The sequence below is a fragment of the Macaca thibetana genome, chromosome 20 (assembly GCF_024542745.1).
Source record: "Macaca thibetana thibetana isolate TM-01 chromosome 20, ASM2454274v1, whole genome shotgun sequence".
Lineage (NCBI taxonomy): Eukaryota > Metazoa > Chordata > Mammalia > Primates > Cercopithecidae > Macaca > Macaca thibetana.
This window is the reverse complement of record NC_065597.1, coordinates 62,022,401-62,041,166: the sequence shown is the minus strand read 5'-3', so window position 1 is coordinate 62,041,166 and position 18,766 is coordinate 62,022,401. Positions and strand designations below refer to the sequence as shown.

General features: G+C 40.5%; 1 long non-coding RNA gene across 1 annotated transcript in view; it reads right to left on the bottom strand.

Moving 5' to 3' along the window:
• Window positions 1-2,059: 2,059 nt before the first annotated feature.
• The window catches only part of LOC126944553 (uncharacterized), a 60,481-nt gene continuing 43,774 nt past the window's right edge, over window positions 2,060-18,766 (bottom strand). The window contains exon 3 of the long non-coding RNA XR_007722102.1: window positions 2,060-3,409. This is a non-coding gene — a long non-coding RNA (uncharacterized LOC126944553). The remainder of the gene's footprint in view (window positions 3,410-18,766) is intronic.

Below are 18,766 nucleotides of genomic sequence, written 5' to 3'. Positions count from 1 at the left end.
ATTCTGAGCACTGCCCTATATGAGGTTGGAAAAAGACATTCACTAAGTGAACCTGTATCTTCTCCCTTTACATGGAAATAAATGAAAATCTCTGTGCTAGAAAGATTTTTCTCTCTCCTCTTCCTGGGGAATTTGTATCTGCAGCACTCATTTCATTACATACTTTGCAAGTGTCTCACAATGATAATTACTCAGGGCACCTCAGGTTAACACACTACTGGTTTTTCTCTTTTTCCAAGTCTTCCAGCCACCTGTGCTAGGGGGATTCTACCCTTGTCATGAACTCTTTGGCTGCAACCTAATTTTTCCATCTTATAATGGACTGAGAACTATCCTCTATGAATGCCCCTGCCTAAAATGTGAAATGAAAATACATGTCATATGTGTCAGTTGCATACAAGAAAAGAATTTGCACTTGTTTTTAGAAGTTTCAGTGAAAGGGAAAATGAAGCACAGAACAAAGAAGTCCCCATATAAACAGAGTGGTAACCACCATAGAATGTAAAATCTCAAGGTCATTTGTCAGATCTTGAAAACACAACCGTCTCTACCCACTCCCATTTCTGGTGTCTGAAGTTCCACCACTAAAAATGCTATTTGTTTAATTTAGAAGAATAAAAATGAATACTAATTGAAATTTTACTACATGCCAGATGTTTTTCTAATCCTCAAAACAATTCAGCAATGAGTACTTTTAATCCTCGTTTTGCTATGAGGAAGCTAAGGTTATCTGACTTGCTTAAGGTTATGCAACTGGTAAACACCTAAATCAGAATTTGAACTGAGAAACTGAGTTCCAGTCTTCAGTCCTTATGAACATGCATTTCTCAGTTCATGTGTACCATTGAAGTGCTGTCAGTGATGTTTACCCTAGCATAAATAAGTAAAAGTCCAACCTTTTTAAAGAAAAAAAAAAAAAGAGTTCCAACATGTGGTACAGGAGAACTGAGGGTGGCAATAAGGACAACTCCCATACACAACTTCCCAGAGACACTGAATGAATAGCTTTATAGTGGGGCAGGATGAAAAATGCAGCCATCGAAAACTGGTCTTGATTTCAACCAAAAAAATCTGTAATCGAAACCCGTACCAGGAGTGGGGTTTAATTTTGACTCCAGTCTTTGTACCAGGGCTGCCATCTAATAGAACATGAAAGTCATGCTTAACTATTTCTTCTCCTTCACTCCTCCTGTCCAGTTAGCCGCCATGTTATCAATTCTACTTCTCACATATTTTTCAAATTGTCCTCCACTCTCAATGATCCCCTCTACTTAATTCAGACTCACTGACTACTGTCTGGAACCTGTCTCATTTCCTCTGACCATCTTCCCCATGGAAGCTAGAATGAGCTTTACAAAGAGTTAATGCAATCCTTTCTCTCCTTTATTTATATATCCTTTAACTGACTGACTACTGTCTGTAGAATACTTCCCCAGTTTTTTGTCCTTACATAAAAAGTACATTATAATTTCACTCTACCTTGATTTTGAAACTCATTTCACACCGGTTTTGTCCTCCCAATGTATGTTTGGAAGATTCCAAGATACTTACCATTTCTCCAATACAGCAGGTTGTTTCAGGATTACATCATTCTAAACACACAGTTTCACTTATCAGAAATGTACTTCACCTCTGATTTTAAGCCTCTTTATTGAGGTATTATTGACATACACAAAGGTAAATGTATGTAATGAATACATATTGATGACTATGGAAGTAAGTATATACCCCTGAAACCATCACCACAATCTGTGCCAGAAAATATACATGTCACTTCCAAAAGATTCCTCCCACACATTTTGTTATTGTGTGTGTTTGTGTGTGTGTGTGTGTGTGAGAGAGAGAGAGAGAGACAGAGAACACTTAACATATGATCTACCTACTTAGTAAATTATAAAGCATACAACACAGTATTTACTACAGGCACTATGCTGTTTGGTAGATCTCTGGAGCGTATTCATCTTGCATAACTGAAACTTTACACTCTTTTACTAATACCTCCCCGTCTTCCCACCCCTACCCGAAACTAGCCCTTAGCAACCACCATTCTACTCTCAGCTTCTACAAGTTGGATTATTTTCAATTCCTCATGTAAGTGGAATCATATAGCTTTTCTCCTTCTATCTGGCTTACTTCACTTCGCATAATGCCCTTCAGTTCAAGTTCATTTATATTGGTGCAAATAGCAGGATTTTCATCATTTTTAAGACTGAATAATATTTTATTGTACATATAGACCACATTTTATTCATCCATTCATCCATCAACGGACATTTAGGTTGCTTCCCTGTCTTGGCTATTGAGGCAATGCTGCAATTAACGTGGGAGGGCAGATACCTCTTCAAGATCCTTATTTCAGTTCCTCTGAATACATACCCAGAAGAGAGATTGCCAGATCATATATATGATAGCTCTATTTTTAATTTTTTGAGGAACCTCCATACTGTTTTTCATGGTGGCTGCACCAATTCCCACCAACAGTGTACATGAATTTCCTTTTCCCCAAATCTTTGCCAACATGTATCTTCTGTGTTTTTATTTTATTTTTTTTATAGTAGCCATTCTGATAGGGATAAGGCAATATTGCGTTATGGTCTTGATTTGAATTTTCCTGATGACGAGTGATGTGGAACACTTTTCATATGCCTGTTGGCCACTTATATATCTTCTTTGGAAAAGTGTCTATTCAGTTCCTTTGCCCAAGGGTTATTTGGGGCTTTTTGTTTATTTGGTTGGTTGCTTGCTTGGTTTTTTAATTTGGTTTTTGCTATTGAGTTGTAGGTGTTCTTTATATATTTTTAATGCTAATCCTTTATCAGTTGTATGGTTTGCAGATGTTGTCTCCCATTCCATTGGATGCTTTTTCATTTTGTTGACTGTTTCCTTTGCTGTGTAGAAGCCTTCTAGATTGCTGTAGTCCCTCTTTTCTATTTTGCCTTTGTTCTCTGTGCTTTTGGTGTCACATTCATAAAATTACTGCCAAGGCCAATATCAAGAAGCTTTTCCCTTATGTTTTTTCTATGAGTTTTATGATTGCAGGTCTTACAATTAAGCCTTTAGTCCGTTTTCATTGGTTTTTTGGTGCAAGAAAATGGTCCAATTTCATTATTTTGCATGTAGATATCAAATTTTCTCCATACTTGATTGAAGAGACTATCATTTGCCTATTATGTATTCTTAGCACCCTTGTTAAAAATTAACTGACCACATATAAGTGGGCTTATTTCTGGGCTGTCTATTCTACCCATTGGTCTATGCATCTTTTTTTATGCTACTACTATAGCTTTGTAATATATTTTGAAACGGGGAAGTGTGAGGCCTCCAGCTTTATTCTTCTTGTTCAAACTGGCTTTGGCTATTAGCAGTCTTTGTGGTTGCATACAAATTTTAGAATTATTTTCTTCCATTTCTGCCAAAAAAAAAAAAAAAAAAAGCCATTAGAATTTTGATGGGGATTACATTCAATTTGTAGATCACCTTGGAAAGTACTAACATTTTAACATTTTAACAATATTAATTATCCTAATCCATAAACACTAGATGTCTTCCCATTTATTTGTATCTGCTTTAGTTACTTTCATTAGCGTTTTACAGTTTTTAGTATACAAGTCTTTCACCTCCTTGGTTTAATTTATTCTGAAGTATTTTATTCTTCTTGATACTATTGTGAATGTGAATTATTTTCCTTTTTGGATAGCTCGTTGTTAGTGTATAGAAATGCAACTAATAATTGTATGTTAGTTTTGTATTCTGCACTTTTTATTTTTGTTTTTGTTTTTTGAGATGGAGTCTCGCTCTACTGCCCAAGCTGGAGTGCAGTGGCACGATCTCAGCTCACTGCAACCTCTGCTTCCCAGGTTCAAGGGATTCTCCTGCCTCAGCCCTCCCAAGTAGCTGGAATTACAGGCACCTGCCACCACGTCTGGCTAGTTTTTTTGTATTTTTGGTAGAGACAGGACTTGACCATGTTAGTCAGGCTGGTCTCGAATTCCTGACCTCAGGTAATCCACCTGCCTCAGCCTCCCAGAGTGTTGGGATTACAGCGGTGAACCGCACCGCCTGGCCTGAACCATTATCAAATTCATTTTCCTTCACCTCCTTTCCACTTGAAGAACACCAATTCCTTCTTTAAGCCACAGCACAAATGTCTCCTCCAAGGAGCCTGTCATGACAAGCTAACTTCTCCCTTCTCTGTGATACCTTTATAACTTGTAAAAACTTATAAAGCAGTTAGCCTAGAGCCCATGATAAGTGCTCAATAAATTCTTGTTATTGTTACTACCGTTTTGTTGCAGTATGCTGAGACATTTGTTTATAAGTCCACCTCCACTGCTAGATTTCGAGCAGTTTCTAAGCAGGGGACTAATTATTATTTACTTTTGTATGTACATCAACTTAGTAAAAACCCAGCACAAAGTAGGTATAGCAAGAACAGAAGGTTCAAAGAAGCTCTTCATTCAATTCTTCTTCCTCCTCCTCAAGAGAAGGAACTACTATTTCTATAGCTGTCCAGGTTCCAGGGCAATGACTGGTTATGGTTATTAGCATATGGCATCATTCTCCCTCAGCCTGGTCCACCCGAGAAGCCAAATTCTATAGGGCAGTGAGTCTGGTCATCCTGATCCCTTTGTTCTTTTCCTCAAGCATATTTTAAGACAAACTCATCACTTCCTCTAATAGCAGATAGTAATTTAGGATTTAGAGGCTAATAGAGGCCCCAATAGATTTTTATATAAGCCCACATATTTATTTTAAACTACTTTACCGGCAAATTTTAATATCACGGCTCTCAGCAGAATCTTAGCCAAACAATAAAACAGTACCTCATTATCCTATTTGTTATAATTTTATGTGACAGTTTCACTCCAGAAATCTTGTTAAGAGGGACTATTATGGTGTGGGTAAGGATTTCCCAGAATTGTCTGGTCATAATGTCTTTTTATTTCATGCATTCAAACACCACCATGGTCCCATCATTGGTTCTAAGGCGAAACACCCAGTGAATGCTTGTTAATTTGTGTTTACTAGGAAGCAGGTCTTTAGTGGACCCTGGGCAATGAGAAAACACTCCCATTGAGGATGACACATTTTGAAGACATTTCCTATGTGTCTTCAGCCTTCAACATAGTGAGAGAAAGAATACCCAACCCCAAATTCTGCCCAGGCAAACTTTAGAGCCTACCACCAAAGCTTTCCACTCTTATACCTAAAGTAGATTTCAGAGTTTTAATTCTTAAGAAAGATTAATAATATATCAGGAATATAAGGGCAGCAGGAGCATAAACTTAATGGCAAACATATAATCAATGTTTCATAATGTTTTTAAAATAGGAGGATACGTAAAGTCTGTTCTCTATAATTTCTTTCCCAGGCTTCATAAATAAACAATGACTCTCTTTCCTCATTTTCGACTGATTTATAAGCAGATCTTTAAGTAAAGTGCTTCTGTTCATTACTAATGCATTGCATAACGTGCTTTAATAAGTGAATATAGCTTGAGTATGGTTGTTTAACATTTTAATAAAAAATCAGTGTAATTTAAAGCAACAACCCTTTCATTTTACACAAACAATCCCTGGATAAGAAACAGGGAGAGTTAAAAGTGAGACATCAGTGTGCAAAGTACAGGGACCCCAGAAATTCCCATCAGTCACAGGGAACTAGCAGAAAATTACAATGCATCAGTTACGAGGGCCAAATTATCAAGACCATTGTTGCACAGCCTGGCACCAATCATGCCCCCAATTCCTCCTGGTAACAGCAGGAATCAGCTTTGCTTTCCAATTGCAAAATCAAGATTCATCAACATAGCCATGGTGCAAAACCTGCCTGGAGAAGACCAGAACAGGCTATTATTTTAAGCCTAACACACTGACCTGTTGTGCAGCCTTATGGGAAATTAGACAGGAGCTCTTTGCTGAGGACAGAATTAACCCTTGTCATTTAATATTTCACGTCAACCAGTGGCTCCCTAACAAGAATAAATGGCTATAGCTGAAATGAGGCTGATGTATTCTGTGTGGTATCTATTAAAGATGGCAGAGCAAAACATATCATGAAACCTGTGTTACCTGCAGTCATCAGTACAGTATCATTGTATTCATCCTGCACCGGGAAAAATTAATGCCCACACTTTCTGGGTTTGGAAAAACAGCTATTAATTCAGTTTAAAATGAAACATAATTAAACGGAAAAAAAATTATTCTTTTCCCCCTGGAGGGCAGGACATAGGAAAAAAAGAGAACGTGAATCATTTTAGGGATGTTGTGCTTTTTATTCAAGGTAGACGGCTACTTTCCTGGGCTTTCCATGTCTCTAGTTTTGTTTCTCTTTTGCTCTTATCCACTGAAAGAACATCTGTTTTATGAGCAGGGCCTTGGCAGCCTTCCTCCTCATTTCTCAGATGATGAACGGCCTCTGAATTGTGGTTTATAAACCTCAGGGCTCCCATGGTGAGCCTGTCTGGCTGGGGAACTCAGCACTTCTGTTTTCATCCATGGGACTTCTTCAGGGCATGCAAGCCTCTCAAATGAAGTGAGCTCCAATTGGGTGAGAAATGGGAGAGAAAGAATGAGGTTAACTGAAAGGTGTGAATTGTTATACAAATGGCTACTTGGCCACAAAACATTGGTTCTTCCCTAGCAGAGTAGAGAATGATTGCTGGGAAGTACTATCCATCTCAGGACTACATATCCCAGTATCTCTTGCAACTAGGTGGGGCCATGTAACTCATTCTCACCAATTAAATATGATAAAAGTGATGTTCATTTTCTCCAACACAAATTAGATGAGAAGCAGGTGTGCCGTCTCTGGCCCCTTTTTCCCCATTGACCAGCAGGACAGAGAGTATTCTGACAACCAAGAAGAAGACCGAGCTACAAGAGGAAAGGAGCTTGGGTCCCTGAGTGACTTCATGGAAGGCTGCCCACTTGCAAACCTCTGTTGATGAGCAAGAAATAAAATGCTAGTGGGCAAAGTTTCTGAGATTTCAAGGAATATTCATTACAACAGACAGGCCTGACCAATATGGTGAAACCCCATCTCTACCAAAAACACAAAAATTAGCCAGGTGTGGTGGTGTGCGCCTGTAGTCCCAGCTACTGGGGAGGCTGAGACAGGAGTTGCTTGAACCTGGGAGGCAGAAGTTGCAGTGAGCTGAGATGGTGCAGCTGCACTCCAGCCCAGGTGACAGAGCAAGAAAGAAAGAAATAGAATCTTTCAGTATTTCTGAGTGTTGCATGAACGAATAGTTCACTTCTCTTTTTTGCTGAGTGGTATTTTATTGCATGCATATATCATATTTGTTTTTTTAGTCACCTGTTGAAAGACATTTGGGCTGTTCTCAGTTTGGGGCTATTATGAATAAAGCTTCTACGTAGACTATGTCTTCATTTTTCCTGGGTAAAACCTAGAAGTAGAATTCCTGAATCATAGGCTAGGTGTACTTTAATGTTTTAAGAAACTGCCGAACCCTTACTTAAAAGTAGATGTACCTTATTACACTCATGCCAGCAATGTAAGAGAATTCCAGTTGCCCCACAGTTGCACCAATATTTGAGGCTGCTGATCATTCTAGAGGGTATATTGGTATCTCACTGTTATTTTCTCTTTTTTTCTTTTTTAAGATAATGAGGACTTTATTCTTTCAATCTTTTATTTTTTTATTATACTTTAAGTTCTGGGATATATGTGTAGAACATGCAGGTTTGTTACATAGGTATACATGTGCCGTGGTGGTTTGCTGCACCCATCAACTGGTCATCTAGGTTTCAAGCCCCACAGACATTAGGTATTTGTCCTAATACTATCCCTCCCCTTGCTCCCCACCACCCAACAGACCCCAGTCTCACTCTTGTTTTCATCTGCATCTACCTGATGGCTAACAATGCTCAGAATTTTTTCCTATGCTTATTTTCCATTTGTGTTTCTTCCTTTAAGTAGCTTCTGTCCAAGTCTTATTCTCCATTTTACTGAGCTTCTTTTAATAAACAGGAAGGAAGACTGCTTTCATCAAGCAACTCCACCAGTGGCTCTCCAGCGGCTTTCCATCAAACTGGGCTCTGAGCCAGAATCAAGCTTCCAAGTCCGATATTATATTGCTGGTCCCACCAGGGAGTTCTTTTTTGATTGGACAGAAATAGAAACCTCCCTAGGTCCATCTGAATGTCAGAAACAGTGAAGTCACATGCAAGGGCATTCTGGATGGAGAAAGAGAATCTTCCTGCCCTTGTAGCAAGAGCTTTCCACTTAATGAGATACACAACCAGAGGGAAAGGCACTGTTATCCCTATGCAGGCAAAGGTGATTCCCAAGGTAGGCAGAGACAAACAGCATCTGTTGACAAAATTCCCTGATGGTCCAGTGGTACACACAAAGACAAGAAATCCCAACAAAATATTAAGTAAAATAACCACAATCTTCATGTGGAAACTCTAGATCTAATAGCTTCTTAAGTTACTAAACTACCATGCTCAGTCCGTGCTGCAGTGACACCACCATTCATTTAGGAAAGGGATGCTTAGCTGTCAGATGCTTTTAATTCCAACATGAAACTCAAAAGTGCCACCTTTCCTAAAAGGAAGCAAATCCTGAGTGCTTAGCCATTTGAGGGCTCAATTATCATGTTTGCTCCCACAATTAGGAAATGACTCCCACTAATTGGATAATTGTGTACCTAAGTGCCCAATCTGTGTGGACAAATTGAAGGCATGATATATGCAAATCAACCTACATGTAAAATTTTTTGTCCCATTGAACCTAACTATCACTGATTGTCAATCACAAAAACAGCCAATTGTATCCACCTCTGAGTGAAGGCTTTTAGTCAAAGTGATTTTTGATATCTGAGTCTCATTGATGATATGAAATAATAATATATAGATTATATAACACTTAGTATTAAATACGAATCATGTCATCTTCCGGGCAAAAAGTCCCCTGAGCTGTGGATTCTTACAAATGGTTAATGCTGCCTTCCTCAAAAAAGATGTCAGCTCTTATTGCTGAATAAAGAGGTATCAGTCTCCAAGAAGAGGGTGCTTAGTAAAGGGTGAAGGAAACCTAAAAGGTTCTAGATTCTGTTTATGGGTCTCAATAGCTACCATATCCTGTGCTAAGCATATGACATGCATTATCTCATTTAATCCTCCAATTTACCTATGAAGTAGATATTGTTATTAGCCTCATTTTACAGATGACAGAGACATTACTGATTTACATTTTACAGATTTACAGAGACATTAAGAGAGCTATAAAGTAGTAGAGTCAGGATTTTAACCCACCTCTTTTTCTCCCACCTCTCACCTGCAATCCATCTTCAAATTTTGTGGATTCCATCTCCTTAACTTCTTTTAAATCAAGTTATTCTCTCCACCACCACTGCCGCTAGCCTTGGCTCTGGCCATCGCCCTCAACAACAGTTTTCAAGTTGACTTTCCTTCTACTATCTTACATCCAGGGTACTCTTTCTATAATGCAAATCTGAATGCATCTCCTCTCCTACTAAAATGCTATTTAACTCATGATGAAGTTCCAACCCCTTCATGTAACAAACAAATTGCATCATGATCTCTCCTACAAAACCTTAGAGAAGGCACTAGAACTCTACTCCTCCATCAGGCTCTCATTCCCCGCATATCCATGAAACTGCTCTTGCTAACGTCCGAAGCGACTCCATAATGCCAGGGCAATAATGAACTCTCAGTTCTCTTTGCAGTCATGCTTTGAGAATCATTTGACAAAGTTGATCATTCCCTCTTTATCGGGATTTTTCCCCACTTTGATTCCTAGATCCTACACTGTCTGATTTCCCCCTTCTTCACTCACTGTTCCTTCTCTCTATCCCAGGAACTGGGCATGGAACCTCCTCTCTATTTATACTTATTCTGTCAACGATCCCATCCAATTCCATGACGTTTAATATCATCTATACAATAAGGACTTTAAAATGTCATTCTCCAGCCCTAACCTCAATTCCAAACTTCAGACTCAAAGTTCCAATTACCTAGTTAAGTATCTATTTGAGTGTCCAACAGGCATCTCAAACTTAACATGGTCTCAAACTATTGATTTCACCACGTTCTCCCAATCCTGTTTCTTCTGCAGTTGATCTCTAGACAAATGACAGCACCATCATTCCAGTTGTTTGAGAGTTATCTTTGCCTCCTTTCTTTCTCTCAAGTCCCACATACAAGACATCAGCTGGTCCTGTCTGTTCTACTTGCAGAATGTATCTTCGATCAGTTCACTTCTTCCTACATCCAACGCAAGCACTATGGTCCAAGGCCCCACTGTTTCTTACCCTACCAGTGACATAACTGACATAACCTCCTCCACTTCCCTGCTTTCACCCTCACTCCCTACTGTCCATGGTCAATACTACAGAGTGATCTTTTCAAAACGCAAATCTGATCTCATCACTTCCCTTCTCAACTCTCTCCTCTCCTAATCCCAATGATTTCTCTTCACACTTAGAAAAAGAATCCTAAATCCTCTCCAACTCAGTTCTTTTCCTCCATTCTCCCCTATTGCATATAGAACTGTAATTATCCTTTAGTCAACATCCTAACCAAGTATATTTTATATCCTTCTTGGTTACACTAATGTAATTCCATCCTACAATGCACCAGATTTCTCTTCTAACCTGTATTACCCATTAAACAAAAATAACTGCCGTTACTATTTGTTGAGGGCTGACTGTGTGCTATTTCTCTTGCTTGATCAGCTGCATTCTAGAACTTAGAAAATCTCAGCCATATCTGAAATTGCTCCATGTTGGTGCAGCATGATGCTCAAGTTTATTTCTTCTTCTTTTTTTATTTTCTTTTTTTGAGGCAGGGTCTTGCTATGTCATCCAGGCTAGAGTGCAGGGGCGTGATCATGGCTCACTGCAGCATCCTAGGCTCAAGCAATCTTCTACCCCACCCTCCCTAGTAGCTGGGACAACAGGGGCACACCACCACATGTGGCTAATTTTTGTATTTTTTGTAGAGATATGGTTTCATTATGTTGCCCAGGCTGGTCTCCAACTCCTGGGCTCAAGTGGTCTGCCCTCCTCAGCTTCCCAAATTACTGGGATTACAGAAGTGAGCCACCACACTCGGCCACAGGTTTATTTTTCTTCAGCCATATGTGGTGTTGTCTGCAGTATGTAGTGGTCTCATAGTGACAAAAAAACCAGACACAGCTATATTAATTTGGTCTCACTTGGCACCTATGTCTCCTAAGCTCCTGAGGGCATGCTGGTTCCCATCATGTGATCTTTAGTAGAGATCAAAGCCCAGTTCCAAGCTGGTGTCAAACAGATGTTGTTTTACCAAAGCTCCATGCTGCTTCACATCCTGATTTCAGGCAAGTCAGACAGACTGGAATGAGGCTCCCTTGTTGACCTGAGTTTCCCAGTGTGAAAGGAAAGTATCTTGGGACCCCAAAATCACTAAGGAAAACTCAAGTTGGGAACTGCTTAGGGCAAACTTGCTTCCCATTCTATTCAGAGTCACTCCTCTGCTCACTGAGATAGATGCATATCTGATTTGCCTCCTTTGGAAAGGCTAACCAGAAACTCAAAAGAATGTAACTATTTGTGTATGACCTATCTGTGACCTGGAAGCTTCCTCCCCACTTAAGAGTCTTCCCGCCTTTGCTTCAAGTTGTCCCACCATTCCAGACAGAACCAATGTACTTCTTACATATATTGATTGATGCCTCATGTCTTCCTTAATTTATAAAACCAAGCTGTGCCCCGACCACCTTGGGCACATGTCATCAGGACTTCCTGAGGCTGTGTCATGGGTGCATCCTCAACTTTGGCAAAATAAACTTTCTAAATTAACTGAGACCTGTCTCAGATTTCCTGGGTTCATACCAGAAAGAAGTGGGCAAGTCAGTTCCCTAATGCAGGCCTTACCCCGCTCAAGTGTGGAATTCGGCATGTGTGGTAGGCTCTGCCAGCTGTCCAACTATCCTCCACCTTCACCCTCTTCTTTACTAACAGAACACATGTTTTCTCTAGGGTGGCTGACAAACATTCTTCCCAGGCTCCCTTGCAGCTAGGATTGAGTATGTGACATGCTTTTGGCCAATGAGATGTAAGTAGAAGTCTATGGGTGAGACTTTAGGAGAAGCCATTGTTTTCCTGATAACAATGGAATAGACTCAACAAATTCTGCCCTTCCCTTTTATTCCTGCCTGGAATGTGGAAAGAAGGCTTGGACATAGAGCAGCCATCTTGTGTCCATTGTAACAAAGATATAAGCAGAGAATGGTTGGTGGAGAAAAAGACAGAAAGATCCCAGTTCCCCAGCGGCATCTCTGGATTGCCATACCAGTGCTGGACTTCCTAAATGTCTCAAACTTTTCATGCATAAGGAAAATAAACCCTTTCCTTATTTTAGATATTTCGTTTCATGAACTGAATACAAATTTTATCTGGTATTTCCTATTACTATCCCTCTTAATTATCTATTTCTCTTAATCATCTCATTGGGCAAAGAGTAGGAAAGGTAATATCATGTTTCTCAATGAGCATGTTACCCTTTCCCACTCTCACAAACCAATGAAATTTGCCTTTACACCAATTTCTTTGAGCCCTTCATTCAACAGAAATTTACTGAGTATCTACTATGTGCAGGCACTATTAAAAAGGATTCAGTCTACGATGAACAAAATTCCCCCATGCACCTTTACCTTAACTCTTATGTGGATCTAGATGCTAACATGATCCTTTCTGTTTTTGGATTAAACAACAGAAATTTATTTTCTTGCACTTCCAGAGGCTAGAAATCCATGATCAAGAAGCCAGCATGGTCAGTTTCTAGAAAGGATTGGTTTCTCTTCCTGGATTGCAGAAGGCCACCTTCTCACTGTGTTACCACATGGCAGGGAAAGACAGGGTGTGCAAGCTCTCTGATATCTCCTTTTTTGCTTCTTTATTGTTGAAATAAAGTTGTCATAACTTTTTTTTACTTTTTTCTTCATTAATAGATAATAATTGTCTAACATAGTCCTTAATAATTTTGGAGCCTTTCTAATATCACAACACTGCATGCTCTTCCTCTTTTCTCCTTGGCAAACACCTATTAGCTTCTGATCTCCTTTAGGCCTGCAAAGTACAGGCCAGTTTTATATCACTGTTCAAGTTTTTCATGAAGTCTCTTAAACTGTCTCAAGGTTGGGGAAGGGAAGTATAAAGCTAGTCAAGATTTCCTTACTGAAAGCATCCTGGGCCAGGTATATTGGCTCAAGCCTGTAATCACAGCAATTTGGGAGGCTGAGGCAGGAGGATCTTTTGAGCCCAGGAGATCAAGGCTGCAGTGAACTATGGCCATGCTACTTTACACAAGCCTTGGTGACAGAGCAAGATGTAGTCTAAAAAAAAAAAGTATCCTATTACTTAGAGATCAGATACAGTGATTTCTAAAGCTCTTTAAGGATATAATATTCTGAGTTCTACATAATTTTCCCTCCTTGCCAATTGCCCTTCCCTGTCCACCCCAACACGAGTTGCTCATTAAGAAAAAATTATGGCAATATAGAAATGCCCCATTACCTTTGAATCCATATGTGAGATCAAAAATAAAAAATGTGTCATGTTTGAGAATTTTTTAGAGCAAGGGAGGATGACAACTTTGGAAACCTTGAATAATTAAAACTAAATCTAACATTGATGTTTCTGTCTTTATAATCACCTTTTCAAGACAAAGATTCAATCTCTCTGTCTCTCTCCAAAAAAAAAAAAAAAACACAAAACAAAACAAAAACTAAACAAAACTGTATATCCAAGCTACTGAAACTATTCATCTCAGAGATACCTTGAGATGCCTATGTGTGAAACATCAGGCTAGGGAGTTATTTCAGTCAACTCCCGTGTCTGAGCATAGACTTTCCTAGGAGACAAGAACCACTAACCCTTCAGTTTGGCAGATTTCTCTTTTCCCCAAAGAAGGCCTTTCAGGAAGAAACAATAAAATCTCAGCCAGTAACTTAGCTCTGCACTCACTGCAAAGAGTTGCTCAGCCAAGACTGTTGACATTCTGGGCTGGATAATGTTTGTTGTGGGGTGCCATCCTGTTCACTGTAGCATACCTAGCATTACCCAATACCTTGTCCCACTAACCTACTGATTTGTGACAACTGAAAATGTCTCCAGACATTGCCAAATATTCCCCAGGGCACAAAATTGCCCCAGTGAGAACTACTGCCCTACATCAGGCAGACTTCAGCTTTGCTGATATTCCTTGAGAATGAAATTAGCATTTTATGTCTCATGCATCCCTGAATCACATCTCACCAACACCCACCACCGCCCATACAGGCAACTGGTCACCTTGTGGAGAGAAAACCAGCTCAACCCTCATCACACAAGGAAAAATAAGGTCAATGCAATTGTATCACCAGAGACCAAAAGGCATGGGCTTGTATTTATTATTTTAATTAAAAATGACTCCCTAGGACAAAAATTACCCATGTGTCTTCTCTAATGCTGCACTCTTCTAATTTCCTCCCGGTTCACATGAGGTCCTCTTCCGTCTTCTTAGTCAACTCCTCCTCTTCTCACCCTACCTAGCCAGTTACTCAATCTCAGACTCAGGACTTCGTTGCTTCTCCCTCTGAACCCATGGCTTCAAATATCTTTATGCTGATTACTCCACATTTTCTATCCGGCCTAGACTCCCACTCTGAATTCCAGACTTTTATATCCAACTATCCGCTTGACATTTTTCCTTGGATCTCTCCCAATATCTTACAGTTAACTAATCTAAGAAAAATCTCTTGCTTTTTCACTCCCAAATTGTTTCCTATCCAGTCTTCCCTCATGTGAGAAAATGCCACCAACATCCCAGAAGTTACCCACATCAGTAACCTAGGAGTCATCCTTAAGTGTCCTCTCCCTCCTTACCCTCCTCACTACCTAATCCATCAGCACATCCTAAATCCAACCACTTCTCTCTCTCTCTCTCTGCTACTACTCCTATCCCACACTTGGGGCCAATCCACTGCTTAACTTCAGAAATCATCATTTTCGTTGTTGCGTAGGTGAATGACATCCCCTGGAGCTGTACAATGATCAATCTGCAGGACTATAATCATCAATTCTGATTCCCTACTCTAACCTACCATCATCTCTCACCAGGATGAATGCAACAATTTCCTGACAGATCTTCCTGTTTCTCCTCTGTCCCCAACAATCCACTGTTCACCCCACCACCAAGAGTGACCTTTCAGAAAAATATACGGCTCAAATCACACCACTCTCCAGCTTAAAACCCCTCAATAGTTTCTCATTGCTCTTCACACAAAATTTAAATTCCTTTCTGTGACTTCAGGGCTCGCCTATCTGGTCTCTCCAGTCTTTTTTGTTTTGTTATTTAACTTGTATTTTAAGTTCAGGGGTACATGTGCAAGTTTGTTTTATAAGTAAACTTGCGTCATGGGAGTTCTTTGTGCAGATAATTTTGTCACCTGGGTATTAGGCCTAGTACCCATTAGTTGTTTTTCTTGATCCTCTCCTTCCTCCCACTCTCCACCCTCCAATAGGGCCCAGTGTGTGTTGTTCCCCTATATGGGTCCATGTATTCTTTTTTTTTTTTTTTTTTTGAGACAGAGTCTTGCTCTGTTGCCCAGGCTGGAGTGCAGTGGCGCGATCTCGGCTCACTGCAACCTCCACCTCCCAGGTTCAAGCAATACTCCTGCCTCAGCCTCCTGAGTGGCTGGGATTACAGGCATGTGCCACCATGCCCAGCTAGTTTTTGTATTTTTAGTAGAGATGGGGTTCCACCATGTTGGTCAGGCTGATCTTGAACTCCTGACCTCGTGATCCACCCGCCTCAGCCTCCCAAAGTGCTGGGATTACAGGCGTGAGCCACCGCACCTGGCCATGTATTCTTATTAATTAGCTCCCACTTATAAGTGAACAGACAACCTACAGAATGAGAGAAAATTTTGCAAACTATGCATCTGACAAACGTCTAATATCCAGCATCTATAAGGAAGCTAAACAAACTTACCAAAAAAAAAAAAAAAATGAGTAAAAGATAAGATACTTGCTTGTGTCCTTTGCCTGCTTTTTAATGGGCAAAGGACACAATCTCTCCAGGCTTAACTGTTAACTCCTTTGCTCCATCCTAGCAAGTTTTCTTTCAGCTCTCCAAATAAAACAAATTCCTTCCTGCCCCAGGGCCTTTCCACGTGTTGCTCTTTTCACCTAGAACTCTGCTACAAATCCCCAACCCCGATACTCTTCATACAACCGAATCCTCATTTCTCTGTCTTGGTTTGGTTTACCTGACCCCACTATTAGAAATTTGGCGCTTCCCTTTTTTATTCTTTACCGTGGCACACCATCTCCCTCAGAATACTCCTCACGTTTGTAACCATGTAAAATCATCTGTTGTGTTCACAACTGCATTCCCAGCACTTAGTGCAGTACTGAGGTTATATTAGGCACTCAATAAATGCTTCTTAAGTTAAACGAATATGTGAATGGCACCACTAGAAGATAACCAGTGTTCGTATCTTGGTGTATGCCATTTCTAGACCTTAATCATATTTAATTTTGATATTGTTGTTTCTTTACTAACTCTAGGGCTTAGAATCTAGTACAAAAAAATACATGGGCACTTAAAAAGTATATAGGGCCGAGTGTAGTGGCTCATGCCTGTAATCCCAACACTTTGGGAGGCCGAGGCAGGCAGATCACTTGAGGTCAGGAGTTTTAGATCAGCCTGGTCAACATGGTGAAACTCCGTCTCTACTAAAAATACAAAAATGAGCTGGGCATGGTGGCATGCACCTGTAATCCCAGTTACTTGGGAGGCAGAGGCATGAAAATTGGTTGAACCCGGGAGGCAGGGGTTGCAATGGGCTGAGATTGTGCCACTGTACTCCAGCCTGAGCGACAGAGTGAAACTCTGTATCAAAAAAAATTTTTTAAGTATGTATGACTCAGGTCTCAGCTCAAATGTCATCTCCCTAGAGAGAACTCCTAGGCACACCAATGAAAAGAGACCTCAGTTTCCATCACTACCATACCTGGTATTTACTTACCTGTCTTCTCTGGCTAGAATGTAAGTTCTGTGAAGCCAGGGACCAAGTTTCTATTGTTCGATGCTTAATACCCAGTGCCTAACAGTTCCTAGCGAACAGTAAGCACTCAATAAATGTTTGTTGAATGATGAATGAATGTCTGAAGTTTCTCTACCCAGAAAGTGTTCTGAGCCAGACGTAAACTGTCAGGTGGAGTTAGGAGGAAACCTCAAACTGCACTTAGCATTTTAAAGCCATTGCCAGGGCGCAGCACAGCAACATGGCACAAGTATACATAGGTAACAAACCTGCACGTTATGCACATGTACCCTACAACTTAAAGTATAATAATAATAAATAAAATAAAATAAATAAAGCCATTGCCAGTTGCACAGAGACACTGACATGCTAAAGATGGGTTCTGTCCAAAGCTGTCACACACACTTGCTCCAGCCCTGCCAGAATGCAGAATGGCATTTGTGCAGATGCTTGATGAAAACTTGGCCTTTCCAGGTTGAAAATGGGGCCATGTCTCATCTGTCCAGGAGAACAGCACCCAGTTCCCCTATCTGCTAATCAGACTGACAGCAAACTTCAGCCACAGTCACTGCATTTGATGCTGTGATGCCAGGACCACAAGACTGAAAAATGAGAGAAGTAGAACAAGAGGAAGGCTGAGACTGTCTCAAGCCAAAGGTAGGGCAGGGAGAGAGGAGAGAGACCAAAAAATTAAATACCAAAACGTTCAAGATTTTTCTTTTTCTAATCCTTAGAAATAAGAGCTCCTCTCAGCAGCCTAACCAGGGGTTTTAAAAAAAGAAAAAAATGAAGCTTCATTGTCTCAGCTGATGATGCTGCAAACCAGAAATCACATATCAGTGACTCCTGGGCCAGGTCCAGCACATAGATGCGTTCTGTTTGGCCTACACAGCGTTTTTTAAAAAGTTGGATTACTTGTCAAAATTTCTAAATTGGAAAATTTAATCGTTTAAAAATCTAATTCCAGGCCAGGTGCAGTGGCTCACACCTGTAATCTCAGCACTTTGGGAGGTCAAGGAGGGCAGATCACGAGGTCAGGAGTTCGAGATCAGCCTGGCCAACATGGAGAAACCCCGTCTCCACTAAAAATACAAAAATTACCCAGGCATAGTGGCACATGCCTGTAATCCTAGCTACTAAGGAAGCTGAGGCAGGAGAATCCCTTGAACCTGGGAGGTGGAAGTTGCAGTGAGCTGAGATCACGCCACTTACTCCAGCCTGGGCAACAGAATGAGACTCCATCTCAAAAAAAAAAAAAAAAAAAAAAATTCCTGGCTTCTTCTGAAAAATCAGAAGGCCTGGCACACCAAGTCCATATTCTTCCCAGGTGTCAACATCACATGGCCTGAATAGACACTGCAGGTTTGGGACAGGGCTTGTCACCTCATTTTCTACCTGGTCCCTGAAGGCATCGACTCTGTGATCCCTGCTTCCCAAAGGGAAGATCCCTTATTCCCCTGTCCTCATATTTCCAAAGGACTGTTTTCCAAGATGTCTGCCCTCTGGAGGAGCTCCCCAAAGAGATAGCTTCAACCTCTAACTCCCCCTTTCCCTTGATCCTCCCCCAAAGAGGAAGGTAACTAATCTGATTGGTGAGATGCCTGGGGACCCACCTTCTGGTGGGTGGTGGGCTTGCTTTGCATCAAGAACAAGAAAAGGGGCTTCTCCCATTGTTTCAATGGCCTCCATGGACCTCTGATATACA